Source organism: Salmo salar, chromosome 12 (genome assembly GCF_965601325.2).
Source record: "Salmo salar chromosome 12, fSalSal1, whole genome shotgun sequence".
Classification (NCBI taxonomy): Eukaryota; Metazoa; Chordata; class Actinopteri; order Salmoniformes; family Salmonidae; genus Salmo; species Salmo salar.
Genome location: NC_138302.1, coordinates 8,737,617 through 8,759,712, shown reverse-complemented (window position 1 = coordinate 8,759,712; position 22,096 = coordinate 8,737,617). Strand labels below are relative to the sequence as shown.

At 42.8% G+C, this 22,096-nt stretch overlaps 1 pseudogene across 1 annotated transcript; it reads left to right on the top strand.

Annotated features, from left to right (window-relative positions):
• LOC106590735 (uncharacterized) lies at positions 1–14,797 on the top strand (annotated as a pseudogene). Its single transcript, XR_014379573.1, has 4 exons — positions 1–478; positions 899–996; positions 1,132–1,309; positions 13,283–14,797. The product of XR_014379573.1 is annotated as an uncharacterized LOC106590735 (transcript).
• The last annotated feature ends 7,299 nt before the right edge of the window (positions 14,798–22,096 follow it).

The following is a 22,096-nucleotide window of genomic DNA, read 5'->3' as shown; positions in this document are numbered from 1 at the left end:
TGGACGGGACGCTTCTTCAGGAACAACAACACGGCTACTCTTTCAACCACGTCGGTAGCTTGCTAGCTAACATAAAACTGAAAGATTGAGGCTTTAGACCATGTTTATGTACATAGCTAATATCAGTGTTGTAAACACATTTCTGTCGACGTATCAACTGGTTACCTTTAACCTAATTTGCAAACGTGTTAAAGATTGATACTGAGCCTAGCGCTTGGCTTGTCGCTAATGCTAACTAGCTAGTTAACATCCCCGACCATGAGCACACTAAACTACTCATCCCCTGCTAAAGAAGAGGTCTGTTGTATGGAGAAAGAAGCTCTGGCGCTGAACATTGTCGTGAAAGAAGAAGAGGAGTATGTTTTCGTGAAAGAAGAGAAAGAACCTTTTAGGGAGGAAGAGGATGCTGTCTCAATAAAGGTGAAGAATGAAGACGTTTTGGGAGTGAAAGAGGAGACAGAAGATCTGATTAACACCAGTGAGTACTGTCTTAAAAACGGGCTCAAACTATGCCGTTGTTGAACTGTGGGGCATTCTACTGAACAACACTTGAATATGTTGTTCAGTACTGTATAAATTGTTAATGCAGTCTGCCATTAGTACATATATTTATTCAATTCTCCATATGGTCTATATTAAAGTTCACCTCATCTAATATAACAGGCTTTTAAAATTCAATATTGGTGTGTAATTTCTACTTAAAATTTCAAAGGCATGCAAAAGGCACATATTTCGTGGAACAACCCTTGACATTTGCAACACAAACAGTATTTTAGGAAATCATGATGATGAAAATGCCCGTATTTGGCCCTGTTTAGATATATTAATGCCTCTTGTAAGACCCTATGATTGTAATAGACGTAAGTTTACCATCTGTTTGATGTTCTCATTCACACAGGAGAGAGACATGACTATCGTGGATCCTCTGGGGAGCTTCAACAACATCCTGATGCTGACGAGTCAGAGAAGAGTCTCTCCAGATCAGAACACCAGATGGTACAGCTTGGTCTGGTCTAGCATACAGCTTGTTCTATCAGGGTCTGGGCTGGGTTTCTGTAAAGCACTTTATGACAACAGTGGCATCAGCATCCATAATGACATGTGTCTGTGTCCCCTCTTTATGGTTACCAGGACAACGCTAGCCCTTCCTCTCTCCTGGAGTCCCCGTGTCGTGCCTCTCCTGGTAGCACCTTACTGCTGGGTTTGAAGAGTTTGTCTGTGCTGCTGGTGGACTGCAGGAAAACAACGGGGATGAGTGGTACTGTGAGAGGAGGAGAAGAGAAGAAAGGATCAGATTTGACACATCAAAGTAAGTGCTGTAGTTTAGTTTGAACAAATAAAATAGATCTGCCCACTGGTATCTGTTACCAGGACAACCAGCAGTGTTCTGTTGACATGAAGATAGACTGGTGTGAATTGATATCATATGAATATCATAACACTGAAAAAGGATTCTGCCAATGAAAAGCGAGAAACCAATAGACCATATAAAACCTTGATGAAAGTTAGCTTTAGGAGAAAGTTTCAAGATGATCTGATGTAAGGTGCATGTTTTACAAAAACTTTTCCTAAAAACATCAATCAATGAAATGTATTTATATAGCCCTTCTTACATCAGCTGATATCTCAAAGTGCTGTACAGTTGTGGCCAAAAGTTTTGAGAATGACACAAATATTAATTTTCACAAAGTTTGCTGTCTCAGTTTGTATGATGGCAATTTGCATATACTCCAGAATGTTATGAAGAGTGATCAGATGAATTGCAATCAATTGCAACGTCCCTCTTTGCCATGCAAATGAACTGAATCCCTTCACAGGCAAGGATATTGCTGCCAGTAAGATTGCAACTAAATCAATAATTTATCGGATCATCAAGAACATAAAGGAGAGCGGTTCAATTGTTGTGAAAAACCGTGCATCTGCACGCACGGTGAGGCGAAGACTTTTGGAGGATGGCCTGGTGTCAAGAAGGGCAGCAAAGAAGCCAATTCTCTCCAGGAAAAACATCAGGGACAGACTGATATTCTGCAAAAGGTACAGGGATTGGACTACTGAGGACTGGGGTAAAGTCATTTTCTCTGATGAATCCCCTTTCCGATTGTTTGGGGCATTGTGGTAGATAAGCAGCTGTGCTGAAGGAGAAAGAACATAAATACATTGGCTATGGGAGGAGAAGATGACATCTGGTTCTGATAGAGCAACAGGCCACGGTGGGAGGCATAGCGACCTGACAACCAGACTTGAGTTATGCAGAAGGGCCCCAAATACTCAAGATAGCCAGACAAAGGGGCACAGAGGAAAGGATGGCGCAGGGCCACCTGGGCAGTGCATGCATTCTTTTTGTACCACATGAGGAGGCCCTGCTAGCATTATAACCTATACAGCTGTCAGATGTGGGCGTTAACAAGCAACAACTGATATGGAGAGATAATGGTAAAGAACGGTCAAGGGAAGCTATTTTCATATAGAGGGAGGGGACTCTATACGTTATGCAAAGACAGAATCCTATAAAGATAGGACTCTGTAATATGAGAATTTAGTCTTTTCCATGGAAGGGCTTGGCTCTGTTACGTGTGTAATAGGGTCCTTCCATGGAAGGGCTCGGCTTTGTTACTCTGTATTAAAGTCTATATTGAATTCACAAGTTCTTGTAAGAGTATTATGTTCTTAAGACAATTTTCCACGACAGCATCCGGAAAAAAGTTTGTCCGGAGTAGACAAGGTGAGCGCTACCATCAGTCCTGTGTCATGCCAACAGTAAAGCATCCCAAGACCATTCATGTGTGGGGTTACTTCTCGGCCAAGGGAGTGGGCTCACTTACAGTTTTGCCTAAGAACACAGCCATGAATAAAGAATGGTACCAACAGATCCTCCGAGAGCAACTTCTCCCAACCATCCAGGAACAGTTTGGTGACGAACAATGCCTTTCCCAGCATGATGGAGCACCTTGCCATAAGGCAAAAGTGATAACTAAGTGGCTCGGGGAACAAAACATCGATATTTTGGGTCCATGGCCAGGAATCTCCCCAGACCTTAATCCCATTGAGAACTTGTGGTCAATCCTCAAGAGGCGGGTGGACAAACGAAAACCCACAAATTCTGACAAACTCCAAGCATTGATTATGCAAGAATGGGCTGCCATCAGTCAGGATGAGGCCCAGAAGTTAATTGACAGCATGCCAGGGTGGATTGCGTAGGTTTTGAAAAAGGGTCAACAATGCAAATATTGACTCTTTGCATCAACTTCATGTAATTGTCAATAAAAGCCTTTGACACTTATGAAATGCTTGTAATTATGCTTCAGTTTTCCATAGTAACATCTGACAAAAATATCCAAAGACACTGAAGCAGCAAACTTTGTGGAAATTAATATTTGTGTCATTCTCAACATTTTTGGCCACGACTGTACAGAAACCCAGCCTAAAACCCCAAACCGCAAGCAATGCAGGTGTAGAAGCACGGTGGCTAGGAAAAACTCCCTAGAAAGGCCAGAACCTAGGAAGAAACCTAGAGAGGAACCAGGCTATGAGGGGTGGCCAGTCCTCTTCTGGCTGTGCTGGGTGGAGATTATAACAGAACATGGCCAAGATGTTCAAATGTTCATAGATGACCAGCAGGGTCAAATAATAATAATCACAGTGGTTGTCGAGGGTGCAACAGGTCAGCACTTCAGGAGTAAATGGCAGTTGGCTTTTCATTGCCGATCATTCAGAGTATCTGAAATGTACTTAAATGTATCTCTACCGCTCCTGCTGTCTCTAGAGAGTTGAAAACAGCAGGTCTGGGACAGGTAGCACGTCCGGTGAACAGGTCAGGGTTCCATAGCCGCAGGCAGAACAGTTGACACTGGAGCAGCAGCACAGCCAGGTGGACTGGGGGACAGCAAGGAGTCATCAGGCCAGGTAGTCCTGAGGCATGGTCCTAGGGCTCAGGTCCTCCGAGAGAAAGAGAGAATTAGAGAGACCATAAATTCACACAGGACATCGGATAAGACAGGAGAAATACTCCAGATATAACAGACTGACCCTAGCCCCCCGACACAAACTACCGCAGCATAAATACTGGAGGCTGAGACGGGAGGGATCGGGAGACACTGTGGCCCCATCCGACGATACCCCCTGACAGGTCCAAACAGGCAGGATATAACCCCAACCACTTTGCCAAAGCACAGCCCCCACACCGCTAGAGGGATATCTCCAACCACCAACTTACCATCCTGAGACAAGGCAGAGTATAGCCCACAAAGATCCCCGCCACGGCACAACCCAAGGGGGGGCGCCAACCCGGACAGGAAGATCATGTCAGTGACTCAACCCACTCAAGTGACGCACCCCTCCTAGGGACGGCATGGAAGAGCACCAGTAAGCCAGTGACTCAGTCCCTGTAATAGGGATAGAGGCAGAGAATCCAAGTGGAGAGAGGGGAACCGGCCAGGCAGAGACAGCAAGAGCGGTTCGTTGCTCCAGTGCCTTTCCGTTCACCTTCACACTCCTGGGCCAGACTACACTCAATCATATGACCTACTGAAGAGATGAGTCTTCAATAAAGACTTAAAAGTTGAGACCGAGTCTGCGTCTCTCACATGGGTAGGCAGACGATTCCATAAAAATGGAGCTCTATAGGAGAAAGCCCTGCCTCCAGCTGTTTGTTTTGAAATTTTAGGGACAGTAAGGAGGCCTGCGTTTTGTGACCGTAGCGTACGTGTAGGTATGTACGGCAGGACCAAATCGAAAAGATAGGTAGGAGCAAGCCCATGTAATGCTTTGTCGGTTAGCAGTAAAACCTTGAAGTCAGACCTTGCCTTAACAGGAAGCCAGTGTAGAGAGGTTAGCACTGGAGTAATATGATCAAAGGTTTTGGTTCTAGTCAAGATTCTAGCAGCCGTGTTTTGCACTAACTGAAGTTTATTTGGTGCTTTATCCGGGTAGCCGGAAAGTAGAGCATTGTAGTAGTCTAACCTAGAAGTGACAAAAGCATGGATTCATTTTTCTGCATCATTTTTGGACAGAAAGCTTCTGATTTTTGCAATGTTACGTAGATGGAAAAAAGCTGTCCTTGAAACAGTCTTGATATGTTCGTCAAAAGAGAGATCAGGGTCTAGAGTAACGCCGAGGTTCTTCACAGTTTTACTTGAGACGACTGTACAACCATCAAGATTAATTGTCAGATTCAACAGAAGATCTCTTTGTTTCTTGGGACCTAGAACAAGCATCTCTGTTTTGTCCGAGTTTAAAAGTAGAACATTTGCAGCCATCCACTTCCTTATGTTTGAAACACAGGCTTCCAGGGAGGGCAATTTTGGGGCTTCACCATGTTTCATCGAAATGTACAGCTGTGTGTCATCCGCATTGCAGTGAAATTTAACATTATGTTTCCGAATGACATCACCAAGAGGTAAAATATATAGAGAAAACAATAGTGGTCCTTAAACGGAACGGATCACCAGAATTTACAGTTGATTTGTCAGAGGACAAACCATCCACAGAGACAAACTGATATCTTTCCGACAGATAAGATCTAAACCAGGCCAGAACTTGTCCGCTTAGACCAATTTGGGTTTCCAATCTCTCAAAAAAAATGTGGTGATCGATGGTATCAAAAGCAGCACTAAGGTCTAGGAGCACGAGGACAGATGCAGAGCCTCGGTCTGACGCCATTAAAAGGTCATTTACCACCTTCACAAGTGCAGTCTCAGTGCTATGATGGGGTCTAAAACCAGACTGAAGCATTTCGTATACATTGTTTGTCTACAGGAAGGCAGTGAGTTGCTGTGCAACAGCTTTTTCAAAACATTTTGAGAGGAGTGGGAGATCCGATATAGGTCGATAGTTTTACATTTCTTCTGCGTCAGGGTTTGGCTTTTTCAAGAGAGGCTTTATTACTGCCACTTTTAGTGAGTTTGGTACACATCCGGTGGATAGAGAGCCGTTTATTATGTTCAACATAGGATGGCCAAGCACAGGAAGCAGCTCTTTCAGTAGTTGGAATATGGTCCAGTATGCAGCTTGAAGGTTTAGAGGCCATGATTATTTTAATCAATGTGTCAAGAGATATAGTACTAAAACACTTTAGTGTCTCCCTTGATCCTAGGTCCTGGCAGAGTTGTGCAGACTCAGGACAACTGAGCTTTAGAGGAATACTCAGATTTAAAGAGGAGTCCGTAATTTGCTTTCTAATGATCATGATCTTTTCCTCGAAGAAGTTCATTAATTTATCACTGCTGAGGTGAAAGCCACCCTCTCTTGGGGAATGCTGCTTTTTAGTTAGCTTTGCGACAGTATCAAAAATACATTTTGGATTGTTCTTATTTTCCTAAATTTAAGTTGGAAAAATAGGATGATCGAGCAGCAGTGAGGGCTCTTCGATCCTGCACGGTACTGTCTTTCCAAGCTAGTTGGAGAAGACTTCCAGTTTGGTGTGGCGCCATTTCCATTACAATTTTCTGGAAGCTTGCTTCAAAGCTCGTGTATTTTCTGTATACCAGGGAGCTAGTTTCTTATGATAGATGTTTTTAGTTTTTAGGGGTGCAACTGCATCTAGAGTATTGCGCAAGGTTAAATTGAGTTCCTCAGTTAGGTGGTTAACTGATTTTTGTACTCTGACGTCCTTGGGTAGGCGGAGGGAGTCTAGAAGGGCATCTAGCAGTCTTTGGGTTGTCTGAGAATTTATTGCACGACTTTTGATGATCCTTGGTTGGGGTCTGAGCAGATTATTTGTTGTGAGCACGTAAAATGGTGGTCCGATAGTCCAGGATTATGAGGAAAAACATTAAGATCCACAACATTTATTCCACAGGACAAAACTAGGTCCAGAGTATGACTGTGGCAGTGAGTAGGTCCAGAGACATGTTTGACAAAACCCACTGAGTCGATGATGGCTCCAAAAGCCTTTTGGAGTGGGTCTGTGGACTTTTCCATGTGAATGTTAAAGTCACCAAAAATGTGAATATTATCTGCCATGACTACAATGTCCGATTAGGAATTCAGGGAACTCAGTGAGGAACACTGTATATGGCCCAGGAGGCCTGTAAACAGTAGCTATAAAAAGTGATTGAGTCGGCTGCATAGATTTCATTACTAGAAGCTCAAAAGACAAAAAACTATTTTTTTTTTGTAAATTGAAATATGCTTTCATAAATGTTAGCAACACCTCCGCCTTTGCAGGATGCATGGGGGATATGGTCACTAGTGTAACCAGGTGAGGCCCCATTTAACACAGCAAATTCATCAGGCTTAAGCCATGTTTCAGTCAGGCCAATCACATCAAGATTATGATCAGGGATTAGTTCATTGACTATAACTGCCTTGGAAGTGAGGGATCTAACAATAAGTAGCCCTATTTTGAGATGTGAGGTATCACAATCTCTTTCAATAATGGCAGGAATGGAGGAGGTCTTTATACTAGTGAGATTGCTGAGGCGAACACCGCCATGTTTAGTTTTCCCCAACCTAGGTCGAGGCACAGACACGTTCTCAATAGGGATAGCTGAGCTGACTACACTGACTGTGCTAGTGGCAGACTCCACTAAGCTGGCAGGCTGGCTAACAGCCTGCTTCCTGGCCTGCACCCTATCTCATTGTGGAGCTAGAGGAGTTAGAGCCCTGTCGATGTTCGTAGATAAGATGAGAGCACCCCTCCAGCTAGGATGGAGTCCGTCACTCCTCAACAGGCCAGGCTTGGTCCTGTTTGTGGGTGAGTCCCAGAAAGCGGGCCAATTATCTACAAATTCTATCTTTTGGGAGGGGCAGAAAACAGTTTTCAACCAGCGATTGAGTTGTGAGACTCTGCTGTAGAGCTCATCACTCGCCCTAACTGGGAGGGGGCCTGAGACAATTACTTGATGACGATATCTTTCTAGCTGATTTACACGCTGAAGCTATGTTGCGCTTGGTGACCTCTGACTGTTTCATCCTAACATCGTTGGTGCCGATGTGGATAACAATATCCCTATACTCTCTACACTCGCCAGTTTTAGCTTTAGCCAGCACCATCTTCAGATTAGCCTTAACGTCGGTAGCCCTGCCCCCTGGTAAACAGTGTATGATCACTGGATGATTCATTTTAAGTCTAATACTGCAGGTAATGGAGTCACCAATGACTAGGGTTTTCAATTTGTCAGAGCTAACGGTGGGAGGCTTCGGCGTCTCAGACCCCGTAACGGGAGGAGTTGAGACCAGAGAAGGCTCGGCCTCCGACTCGCTGCTTAATGGGGAGAACCGGTTGAAAGTTTCTATCGGCTGAATGAGCGACACCGGTTGAGCATTCCTACAGCATTTCCCTCCAGAAGCCATGAGAAAGTTGTCCGGCTGCGGGCACCGTGCGAGGGGATTTATACTAACGTTACTATCTGTACTTACTGGTGGCACAGACGCTGTTTCATCCTTTCCTACACTGAAATGACCCTTGCCTAACGGCTCCGTCTGAAGCTGGGCTTGCAGCACAGCTCTCCTCACCATAAGGCGATCGATCTCCTGTATATTATGAGTACAGCGACTGTAATTAGAAGGCATAATGTTAATGTTACTACTTAGCTTCGGCTGGTGGAGGTCCTCAGAACCACGTCCAGATAAAGCGTCCGGAGTGAAAAAGTTGAATGAAAAAAGTCGAGCGAGGGGGGAAAAACGAAAAATATAAACGGTAATTAAAAAATAGAAACCTTAAAGTTGGCAGGTAGCAAATGATGTATGTTACATTGCCTGTCTCAGTCAACACCCCTATCTTTACAAGACTCTAGAAGAGGCAGACAAAACTCCAGACACTTCAATGTGGTCTGTATTACTTCATTAACATCTGATCTACAGAACTTGTTAAAAATGGCAAATATATATTTTACAACAGGCTTATTTTTTTGGTCTTGGCCTCTGTCTCTGTAATGGACAAAATTCATTTAATTTCCTACTTTAACAGGTCAAATAAAGCCTGAACTCCAACATATAGACCTTACAGAACATGGTTTCATTTGGAAATGACTAACTTTATTGATTTCATGTGTAACTGATGCCAGTGTGCTGCTAACAGTTTAGTTTCCTCCACTGTCCCCATACTGGACTCAAACTAGTGATCCTCTGCTCCTCAACACACGTGACCGCTTTCCTTGACAATTAACTCTATTCAGAGTGCTAGAGCCACACACTCACTATAGCACAATAAGTGGTGTGTATTTAACAGATGGTGAGATCAGAAACATCAGTCCCTTTGTTTCTCTTTCAGAGCTACTCTGCTTTCTGACGAGGGAAAGCCTTTTCAACTATAAAGGTGTATTTGTGTCGTGGAAATATTGAATCCAATATTTCTCAGATACCGGAGCTTGTGAATTCAAATAGACTTTATTACAAAAGTAACAGAAGCCGAGCAATTCCATGGAACGATTGACTTGTCTTGTTCAAAACATCAGTATTTATACATTTCCACTAGACACGTTCCCTCCTTTCTATGTAAATGATTAAATCCCCTTGGCCGTGCGCCACCATTATCTTTCTGTTTTAATTCTGGCTTGTTTACGCCAACATCTGACTCAGTTTAGATTATATTGGTGGCGCAACCACAGGTTCACTATAAAAAATAATACATTTATGACATATATGTTCCCAGTATAAGTACATTTCCAATTAATACAACCATGTCTTCCCAATACATATACATAGCTTTTGGCCCCTGTATTGGTTGGTAAAAATGCATAGTCATTGTCCCACACCAGTTCAGGTCTGTGTCACTTGGAAATGATTAACCCTTGTGCCTGTCTAGTAACCTTGACTAGATTCTATGTGGCCCCAAACAGTCTGGTCTTTGTAGGCTCAGCTTATTCACATATATACCTCTTAGTTCTGTTTCTTCATGTCTAGTAGTTCTAACTCTATGTTGGACCATTCCTGTACATCCACATGGTTTCCACCTTCATTCTGCTTACACATGTCTAATGTTAAACCTTATATTGCTTCTTCTTCCTACTTCCAAAGGAAATAGTATAGGTACTGGAAAATCACCAGATGACTGGAGACTCTCCAACATGGGTACTGGAAAATTACAAAAGAGCTGGATTTTTCCCCAACAGCGGCCATTTAGGCCTTCAACAACAATACAGTGGAGGAACACCCCCTGATCTGTTGTTTTATGAAGGGTCACCTACGCCCAGCACCCAAACAGCTAGTCCCATTTTGGGAATTTTCTATTGTGCTTCAGGCCATTTCCACTGCTGGAGCCGCTGGAAAGAATAAAAATTACATTTCTCTCGTTTAAAACTGCTTTACTTAAGCCATTACATCCGTATAATGAGTTCCACCCCCAAACCTTCATGAGTTTCTATAGTAGCAAGGATCTGACACCTCCGGAGGGCTTGATGGCTCAATCCACCAGAGGTATGGTTACAACATAGGCATTGTTCAAAGGCATCTCTGTTCAAGAGATCTGTAATGCAGCATGTTGTGGTGATATACCTTCATGAGGTTCTACTGACTGGACATCACTACACATACGGTGAGTAGAGTGGGGACCTCTGAGGGATGATCCTGTCTAGACTTGGCATCAGAGATTATATGAGCTCCATGGCAGACCTCAGAGGGATGATCCTGTCTAGACTTGGCATCAGAGAGTATATGAGCTATATGGCAGACCTCAGAGGGATGATCCTGTTTAGACTTGGCATTACAGTATATTATGTTAAACAATATATACAAAATCTCTATATTTGTCAATATTCATAAATTGTAAGAAATGTTTGAACGAAATCAAAATACAAATCAAATGTTATTTTATTTGTCACATGCGATGAATACAACCTTACTGTGAAATGCTGAATAGAACAGGTGTAGACCTTACTGTGAAATGCTTACTTACAAGCCCTTAACCAACACTGCAGTTTTAAGAAAAAAATAGATAAGTAAAGAATAATTAAAGAGCAGCAGTAAAATAACAGTAGCAAGGCTGTATACAGGTATTACCGGTACAGAGTCAATGTGGAGGCTGTATACAGGTATTACCGGTACAGAGTCAATGTGGAGGCTGTATACAGGTATTACCGGTACTGAGTCAATGTGGAGGCTGTATACAGGTATTACCGGTACAGAGTCAATGTGGAGGCTGTATACAGGGGGTACCGGTACAGGGTAGTCAAGGAAAAATACTACTCCTATTACAGAGCATGTGGTAAAGATTCATATGACACCCATTGTTGGAGGACTGTAGCATCTAGTGATGAAACATTATGGAGTCTTAAAGGAGGATTGTAGCATCTAATGATGAAACATTATGGAGTCTTAAAGGAGGACTGTAGTATCTAATGATGAAACATTATGGAGTCTTAAAGGAGGACTGGGATGGAAAGGGGAGACCTAGTCAGTCACAACTGAATGCATTCAACTGGAATGTACCTTCCGCATTGAACCCAACCCCTCTGAATCAGAGTGGTGAGGGGGCTGCCTTAATCGACGTCCACGTCATCGGCGCCCGGGGAGCAGTTGTTGGGGGTTAACTGCCTTGCTCGAGTAGAACGGCAGCTTTTTCCACCTTGCGGATTCGAACCAGCGACCTTTCGGTTACTAGCCCAACATTCTTAACCTCTAGTCTACAAATGTCCAACTTCAATTCATTATTTGTCAATGATGCTTTAAAGGAGAAGTTTACCCAACATCCAGAACTCCTAAGTGATTCCATACTATGAAACTAGTCCAGTGGAGTTTAACCTCTCCCCCCTCTCTCTCCCTGTAGTGTTGTACTGAAACGGCTGCAAAAACGTGACTCGTGACGTTGCTGGATGCGGGCCTCACTCTGCTGCCAAAATATATACAAATATGATGTCATAGTGAATTCATGACATGTGAATGAAAAATTGAGCTGAGGTGCATCCTGTTTCCATTGATCATCCTTGAGATGTTGTTTCTACAACTTGACTGGATTCCACCTGTGGTAAATTGAATTGATTGGACATGATTTGAATAAGGTCCCACAGTCGACATGTCAGAGCAAAAACCAAGCCCTGAGGTCGAAGGAATTGTCCTTGAGAGAGGATTGAGTGACAGCACAGATTGGGGGAAGTGTACCAAAACATTTCTGCGGCATTGCAGGTCCCAAAAAACACAAGGGCCTCGATCATATACAGAACAAAAATATAAACGCAACAATTTCAACGATTTACAGTTCATATAAGGAAATCAGTCAATGTAAATAAATTAGGCCCTAATCTATGTACTTCACATGACTGGGCAGGGGCACAGCCATGGGTGGGTTTGGGAGGGCATAAGCCCACCCACCCACTGGGGAGCCAGGCCCAGCAAATGAGAATGAGTTTTCCTCACAAAAGACCTTGATTACAGAGAGAAATACTCCTCAGTTTCATCATCTTTCCAGGTGGCTGGTCTCAGACGATGTGGATCTCCTGGGCTGGCGTTGTTATATGTGGTCTGTGGTTGTGAGCAAGGTTGGATGTACTGCCAAATTCTCTAAAACGATGTTGGAGGCGGCTTATGGTAGAGAAATTAACATTCCATTTTCTGGCAACAGCTCCAGTGGATATACCTGCAGTCAGCATGCCATTTGCACGCTCCCTCAAAACTTGAGACATCTGTGGTGTTGTGTGACAAAACTGCACATTTTAGAGTGGCCTTTTATTCTCCCCAGCACAAGATGTAATGATCATGCTGTTTCATCGGCTTCTTGATATGCCACACCTGTCAAGTGGATGGATTATCTTGGCAAAGGAGAAATGTTCAATTAACAGGGATGTAAACAAACTTGTGCACCAAATTTTGTGCGTAAGTGAAGAATTCTGGGATTTTTTATTTCAGCTCATGAAACATGGGACCAAGACTTTACATGTTGTATTTATATTTTTTGGAACATCTACCCAAATCGACAACGGGGAGATCTGGGTAGATGTGCTTTGTGTCTGTCTCTAAGTTTTGGACTTTCACACAAAATGACTTCTTTACTTATTTTAGGGTTTAAGGAAGTGTGTAGGTCACATTCTGTATCATACAGCTATAAAGGTTGTATATTTAGAACCACCTGCTTGATAGGAATCCAGCGATGTCTGTGTCTTGAGTGTCGTAGAACTGTATTGTGTTCTGACTTATAAAACGGAATGAATAAGTAATGTAAACATATCAGTAATTACCTGGATGCTCTACAATTTTATTTTTTAAATCATACGAAGATTGTTTAAAATTATGAAATGTTTGAAAACTGGCCTCAGGTTATTGAGGGATCTGATTTGGATTAAACCTCATAGCAAGGCAGTTTTGTGGAGATTTCATTCTGGTCTCTTTAAATAAACACTGTTTTTGGCAGGAGGAAAACCAAACTTGAAGGAACCAAAGACATCCAAACCAGCAATAAGACACCTCTGCTGCCAGTGTGGAAAGAGTTTTAACCAGTTAGAAAGCCTGAAAAGACATGAGAGGATACACACAGGGGAGAAGCCATACCATTGCTCCCAGTGTGGAACGAGTTTTAGCCAGATGGGAAGCCTGAAAGTTCATGAGCGAATACACACAGGGGAGAAGCCTTACCACTGCTCCCAGTGTGGAAAGTGTTTTAACCGGTCAGGAATGCTGAAACAACACATGAGACTGCACACAGGGGAGAAGCCTTACTACTGCTCCCATTGTGGAAAGCGATTTAGCCAGTTAGGACACCTGAAAGCCCATGAGCGAATACACACAGGGGAGAAGCCTTACCACTGCTCCCAGTGTGGAAAGCGTTTTGCCCACTTAGTACACCTGAAAGCTCATGGACGAATACACACAGGGGAGAAGCCTTACCAATGCTTCCATTGTGGAAAGCGTTTTAGCCAGTTAGGACACTTGAAAGCTCATGAGCGAATACACACGGGGAGAAGCCTTACCGCTTCTCCCAGTGTGGAAAGAGTTTTAAGGGGTCAGGAATGCTGAAAGAACACATGAGACTGCACACAGGGGAGAAGCCTTACAAATGTTCAGACTGTGGGAAGACATATTACTCATCACAGTCACTTAAATGTCATGTGAGAGTCCACACAGGAGAGAAGAATTACTTCTAGTGTGTAAATTGATATTTCACATCACATTGACTTCATTACTTCTCCTAGTGTGTAAATTGATATTTCACATCACATTGACTTAATTACTTCTCCTAGTGTGTACATTGATATTTCACATCACATTGACTTAAAATTCATCAGAGAACAGACACAGTGTTCCCGTTGTCTTATATTGTTGACTGAGAATGTGTTTACTTCTTATTACAAAGTGTACTCAAACATATATTTGTGTGCTTTTATTAGAAATTAAGAATTGAATATGGAGTATGTCAGTTTGAATATAGAGTAGATCAGATTCCATGTGTTTAAATGGTCCTTTTTAAACTCTGCCTGTGTTTGTTTATATGCATGTGTCATTCCTCCAGCACTACAGATAATCAAGTGATACTTGGATGTGATGCATTTGCTCCAACATTCCCATTGTTGGCCCACTGATGATTTAATGAAATTAAAATGTTTACTGACTCTGTAATGCAAAATGTTAATTGTGATTATTGAAATGAAAATGTTCACAGACTCTGTAATCGAATATTTTAAGCATATGTGTCCACATAACTGAGTATGTGACTAACCTTGTGAAACTGTCCTATTATAATCTCCTGTTCTTGGGAGTATCATCCTGTGTTGCAAACCAATTTGCACCTGTGTCCTTGTATGAATAAAGTCCCTCCCAGGAACAGGAAACCATAAAGATATGTGCTCATCACCCAATGCTTCAGGAATTCAGACTGTCTCCTCTGCGCTGTTATTCTCTCTGAGCTCAGAAATAAAGAATCTTGGTTTGACTTGGACTCCAGCAGATTCTTATTTTATAATATCCAACACAACTCTCCCACAGATTGCTGTTTATCATTGTCTCAATGAAGAGTTCCTTGTTCCACTTTCCTGGGGCCATTTACAAGCCTTGTGATTTCCAATTATCTTGCTGTTAAATTCCCATGTACAGAATGAGAAATACAAGTTAAATGGGTTTCCATCACATTTTCAACTCTACTGATGATTTTTTTTTAAAAATCTCCCCAATTTCGTGGTATCCAATTGGTAGTTACAGTCTTGTCTCATCGCTGCAACTCCCGTACAGACTCGGGAGAGGCGGAGGTCGAGAGCCATGCGTCCTCCGAAACACGACCCAACCGAGCCACACTGCTTCTTGACACAATGCACATCCAACCCAGAAGCCAGCCGTACCAATGTGTCGGAGGAAACACCGTACACCTGGCGACCAAACAAAAACTGTTTAATAGCAAATGTGCTCTGCGGCTAGGCTACCTACGTGATGAGATTATTATGGATTAGAGAGATATTATTTCATTTGTCAAATGGCAACCAAGCATCATTCATCATTTCACCAGAATAAGACCCTCAAAATGTATTGGAAAGGAGCATCAATCTCATCACATGCACTTTCACCACCCTGTGAAGTTCATAACTTATTTCATCTGTAGCCTAATAAACTGCATGGTTTCCCAATAACATATCATCGCGTGACTCCAAGTTAACTTCAATATGATGGTTGTTATATAACTATTTGTGCATAAAGGCGTTTGTACCGCCATTTCTCACATAATACATTTTTGCTGATACAAAACGATCCCACCATGTCAATCGAACTAACAAATCGTCTGTCGGCATTTATAAAATTGGAAAGGCATATCCTGTTTCCATCAGCCTGGTCATTACTTTTGAAATGGTTGGATCAATATCCACCTTCATGATTTGGATGAAGCTTGATTTGGAATGTCTGAGTCGTTCTATCTGATGTCATAATAACCCCTCTGATAATCAAGTGATATTTGGAATGTCTGAGTAGTTCTATCTGATGTCATAATACACCCCTCTGATAATCAAGTGATATTTGGAATGTCTGAGTAGTTCTATCTGATGTCATAATACACCCCTCTGATAATCAAGTGATATTTGGAATGTCTGAGTAGTTCTATCTGATGTCATAATACACCCCTCTGATAGTGATCCATTTGCTCCATTGTTTACATTTCAGTTGGTTTCCCACTCTGATGATTTATATCTGACAGAGGGGCTTTAAAGGAATAGTATGGTGACATCTTAGTGCTGCTTTAAATTAATAGTGTGGTCACATTTTACATATTGTGGCTCAGTATGCTTAGTATTGATAATGTATATTCCTATTCAGCTCCTACATCTGCATAGTGAGTGTGGATGACGGATCACCACCTCAAGCTGAACCTCGGCAAGACGGAGCTGCTCTTCCTCCCGGGGAAGGACTGCCCGTTCCATGATCTCGCCATCACGGTTGACAACTCCCTTGTGTCCTCCTCCCAGAGTGCTAAGAACCTTGGCGTGATCCTGGACAACACCCTGTCGTTCTCCACTAACATCAAGGCGGTGACCCGATCCTGTAGGTTCATGCTCTACAACATTCGCAGAGTACGACCCTGCCTCACACAGGAAGCGGCGCAGGTCCTAATCCAGGCACTTGTCATCTCCCGTCTGACGTCTGACTCGCTGTTGGCTGGGCTCCCTGCCTGTGCCATTAAACCCCTACAACTTATCCAGAACGCCGCAGCCCGTCTGGTGTTCAACCTTCCCAAGTTCTCTCACGTCACCCCGCTCCTCCGCTCTCTCCACTGGCTTCCAGTTGAAGCTCGCATCCGCTATAAGACCATGGTGCTTGCCTACGGAGCTGTGAAGGGAACGGCACCTCCATACCTTCAGGCTCTGATCAGGCCCTACACCCAAACAAGGGCACTGCGTTCATCCACCTCTGGCCTGCTGGCCCCCCTACCTCTGAGGAAGCACAGTTCCCGCTCAGCCCAGTCAAAACTGTTTGCTGCTCTGGCACCCCAATGGTGGAACAAGCTCCCTCACGACGCCAGGACAGCGGAGTCAATCACCACCTTCCGGAGACACCTGAAACCCCACCTCTTTAAGGAATACCTGGGATAGGATAAAGTAATCCTTCTAACCCCCCCCCCCCCCCTTAAAAGATTTAGATGCATTATTGTAAAGTGGTTGTTCCACTGGATATCATAAGGTGAATGCACCAATTTGTAAGTCGCTCTGGATAAGAGCGTCTGCTAAATGACTTAAATGTAAATGTAAATGTAGTGACATAGGGTAACTGAAGGAGTATCTGCATAGTATCTTAAAGTTTATTAAAATTAAAATAAAATTATACACTTCTATTTTCAAAATTTGAATTATTATTTATCATAAACTCCTACATCAACAATACACGGCAGCTTTGACGTCAAGAAGAGAATGGGCTGATGGGTAGTGGTGCTACTCTATAGGTAAGGCTGTCCAATATGAATGTTCAATACACACAATAGGTTGATCAGTAGCCAGTTAGCTAGCTGCTACAGTCCAATATGAATGTTCAATACACACAATAGGTTGATCAGTAGCCAGTTAGCTAGCTGGTACAGTCCAATATGAATGTTCAATACACACAATAGGTTGATCAGTAGCCAGTTAGCTACCTGCTACAGTCCAATATGAATGTTCAATACACACAATAGGTTGATCAGTAGCCAGTTAGCTAGCTGTTACAGTCCAATATGAATGTTCAATACACACAATAGGTTGATCAGTAGCCAGTTAGCTAGCTGTTACAGTCCAATATGAATGTTCAATACACACAATAGGTTGATCAGTAGCCAGTTAGCTAGCTGCTACAGTCCAATATGAATATTCATTACACACAATAGGTTGATTTGTAGCCAGTTAGCTAGCTGCTACGTCTTTAGCCGTTCAGCTAGCTAACACAGCTAGCTAACACAGCTAGCTAACAAACAAAGTCAAAATGCACTTCAGGCCTGGTGGTGGCAGCAGTGTACTACAACCACTGTTTTCCGGAGCTTCCTGAGGGAAAAATAATTAGGCTATATACAGTGCTTTCAGAAGTATTCAGACCCCTCGACTTTTTCCACATTTTGTTACGTTACAGCCTTATTCTAAAATTGATTAAATCGTTTTTTCCCATCAATCTACACACAATACCCCATAATGACATCACAATACCCCATAATGACAAAGCAAAAACAGGTTTTTAGAAATTGTTTCTAATTTATTAACAATAAAAATTTTTTTTACTGAAATACTACATTTACATAAGTATTCAGACCCTTTACTCATTACTTTGTTGAAGCACCTTTGGCAGCGATTACAGCATTGAGTCTTCTTGGGTATGACGCCTCAAGCTTGGCACACTTGTAGTTAGGGAGTTTCTCCCATTCTTCTCTGCAGATTCTCTCTGTCAGGTTGGATGGGGAGCATCGCTGCACAGCTATTTTCAGGTCTCTCCAGAGATGTCCAATCGTGTTTAAGTCCGGCCTCTGGCTCGGCCTCAAGGACATTCAGAGACCAGAAACTTGTCCCGAAGCCACTACTGCGAAGTCACATAATCTTGTAATTTTGCTCTCACAGCCACTACTGCGTTGTCTTGGCTGTGTGCTTAGGGTCGTTGTCCTGTTGGAAGGGGAACCTTCATCCCAGCCTGAGGTCCTGAGCACTCTCTAGCAGGTTTTCATCAAGGATCTCTCTGAGCTTTGCTCCGTTCATCTTTGCCTCGATACTGACTTGTCTCCCAGTCCCTGCCGCTGAAAAACATCCCCACAGCATGATGCTGCCACCACCATGCTTCACCGTAGGGATGGTGCCAGGTTTCCTCCAGATGTGACACTAGGCATTCAGGCCAAAGAGTTCAATCCTGGTTTCATCAGACCAGAGGACCTTATTTCTCATGGTCTGAGAGTCTTTATGTGCCTTTTGGCAAACTCCAAGCTGGCTGTCATGAGCCTTTTACTGAGGAGTTGCTTCCGTCTGGCCACTCTAACATAAAGGCCTGCTTGGTGGAGTGCTGCAGAGATGGTCGCCGTTCTGTATCGTTTAAGAATGATGGAGGCTACTGTGTTCTTGGGGACCTTCAATGCTGCAAAAATAATGTCACCCTTCCCCAGATCTGTGCCTCGACACAATCCTGTCTGTTAGCTCTACGGACAATTCCTTCGACCTCATGGCTTGGTTTTTGCTCTTACATGAACTGTCAACTGTGGCACCTTATATAGACAGGTTTGTGCCTTTCCAAATCATGTCCAATCAATTGAATTTACCACAGGTGGACTCCAATCAAGTTGTAGAAACATCTCAAGGATGATCAATGGAAACAGGATGCACCTGAGGTCAATTTCAAGTCTCATATCAAAGGGTCTGAATACTTATGTAAATAAGGTATTTCTTTTTATTTTCTATAATTTGCAAAAATTTCTAAAAACCTGAATACTTTCCGAAGGCACTGTATGTATAAAAAAAATGTTTTCCACTAACCCTACCACCCCTTCCCTAATTAGAGTAAACTAATGCACACCAACACTCAGGCTTCTACTTCCAGCTTATACATACTATATACATTTTACGGACACAATGTATTTTACAATAGTTATATTTAGTTTGTTTTTAATCCTATCCTTCAGTTACCCTAAACCTCTCCCATCTATCTCTGAAGACCATCCAGTTTGATTTCTATTCACCACATATTTTTAACTGTGCTGTTTCACAAAAGTTCTTGACCTTTATATTCTCATAGTTGCTACAGATTGTAAAAATTTTTAAAAAATTGCTTAAAGTATTATTATATTATTGCTCAATTGACTATGACTTTTCAAATCACCCAGTAGTGCTGTCTGCAGAGTTAGCTCCAGGTAAATGTTGCCATTCTTCAGCCATTCCTGGACCTGTGACCAAAAACAAGAAACAAATGATCTAATGATTGTCTCTTCACAGCTAAATATGCAGAGAGGGGTTTGTTGTATTTCCCATATATAGAACATTCTATTGGTTGCAAGAATTTTGTATTATTTAAAATTCAAAGTTTTGAATCTGGTGTCGTTCACAATTTTCTTTAACCAATTTTGGTCTTTAATGCAGTTTCTTACTTTTCCCCCCTTCCACCATTTTTGTTGTAATGCTGCAATTAGTGGTTGTAATTTTGGGTAGAGCAGAAATTTCCATATACTTTTGTTAGCTGCATGTGTGACAACTCCACCAGTCCTATTTATGATATCATTTAAAAAATATTATATATCTATTTTATATATCTGTTTTTTTTTTATCGTTTAGTATATTTGAGTTTAACCACAAGTTTTGTTGTATTATTTGTTCTGTCTTTTCTGGTGGACTAAACTGAAATTGCAACCAACTTCCTATGGCTTGTTTTAAAAATAGTGATATTTTGGAGATCATTTCATTTTAAAATAACTGAAAGTGAGAGGTTGTAATCAGAATATAGGGGAAAAGGCCATTCTTGAACATGGATGAGGTGAGACATTCTTACTAATCTGCTCGAGAACCAGTTCTGATTATAACTTTTGTATGACTGAAGTCTTTAGTGTGAAGTCTAAGGCAAGACCATAAGCAAATAGTTAAACTGGGATATGACTAAGTTAATCAGGGTGATTTTTCCACAAATAGACAGGTATTTTCCTTTTCATAGTAGCAAGATCTTATATATTTTTGCTAACTTTCTATTAAAAGGTATTGTTGTGAGATCATTTCTTTCTTTCGGGATATGAATACCGAGTATGTCCACATCCCCGCCAGACCATCTAATGACCCATCTGGTATGGCTTCTTCTGCTCAGAAACAGTCAGGCACTTGCCAACTTCTTCTTTCATGTTTTTGAACAGCTTTCCATTGTACATGGTAGAGAAATTGGTGAAATGTTTAGTCAGTCCTCTGTATGGAATGATGTAGCTGGCTGTGATGATGTAGGATCCTTGCACAACTGGCAAGTGTCTTCACTGACATTTTCAACCTCTCTTTGACCGAGTCTATAGTACCTACATGTGTCATGGAAACCACCATAGTCCCTGTGCCCAAGAAAACGAAGGTAACCTGCCTAAATGACTACCACCCTGTAGCACTCACGTCGGTAGCCATTAAGTGTTTTGAAAGGCTGGTCATGGCTCACATCAACACCACCATCCCGGAAACCCTAGACCCACTCCAATTCGCATACCGCCCCAACCGATCCACAGATGACTCAATCACACTGCACACCTTTCCCTCCTGGACAAAATAAACACCTATGTGAGAATGCTATTCATTGACTACAGCTCAGCTTTCAACACCATAGTGTCCACAAAGCTCATCACTAAGCTAAGGATCATGGGACTAAACACCTCCCTCTGCAACTGGATCCTGGACTTCCTGACGGGCCACCCCCCAGGTGATGAGGGTAGGTAGCAACACATCTGCCACGCTGATCTTCAATACGTGAGCCCCTCAGGGGTGCGTGTTTAGTCCCCTCCTGTACTCCCTGTTCACCCATGACGGCGTGGCCAAGCATGACTCCTAACACCATCATTAAGTTTGCTGACGACCCCACAATGGGAGGCCTGATCACCGACAACGATGAGACAGCCTATAGTGAGGAGGTCAGAGACCTGACAGTGTGGTGCCAGGACAACCTCTCCCTCAACGTGAGCAAGACAAAAGGAGCTGATAGTCGACGACAGGAAAAGGAGGGCCGACCACGCCCCCATTCATTTCAACGGGGCTGTAGTGGAGCGGGTCGAGAGCTTCAAGTTCCTTGGTGTCCACATCACCAACAAACTATCATGGTCCAACCACACCAAGACAGTCGTGAAGAGGGCATGACAACACCTTTTCCCCCTCAGGAGACTGAAAATATTTGGCATGGGTTCCCAGATCCTCAAAAAGTTCTACAGCTGCACCATCAAGAGCATCCTGACTGGTTGCATCGCCGCCTGGTATGGAAACTGCTCGGCATCCGACCGTAAGGCGCTGCTGAGGGTAGTGAGAACGGCCCAGTACATCACTGGGACCAAGCTTCCTGCCATCCAGGACCTCTATACTAGCCGGTGTCAGAGGACACTGCATAATGGGCAGGTCAGCCCTGGAGGAAAGTATTCGCTGTAAGAAGGAAGAGAAAACATAACATCTGGTTGTTTTTAAATTACTACTTATGACATTGTTTGCCAGAATAAACATGGAAATTAATATTTTTCCAATCTGTGTTACCCACTCCAGCCAGCAGATGGCGATGTGAGTCTTTCATGTGATGCTTCTTGCGTGACGTATAA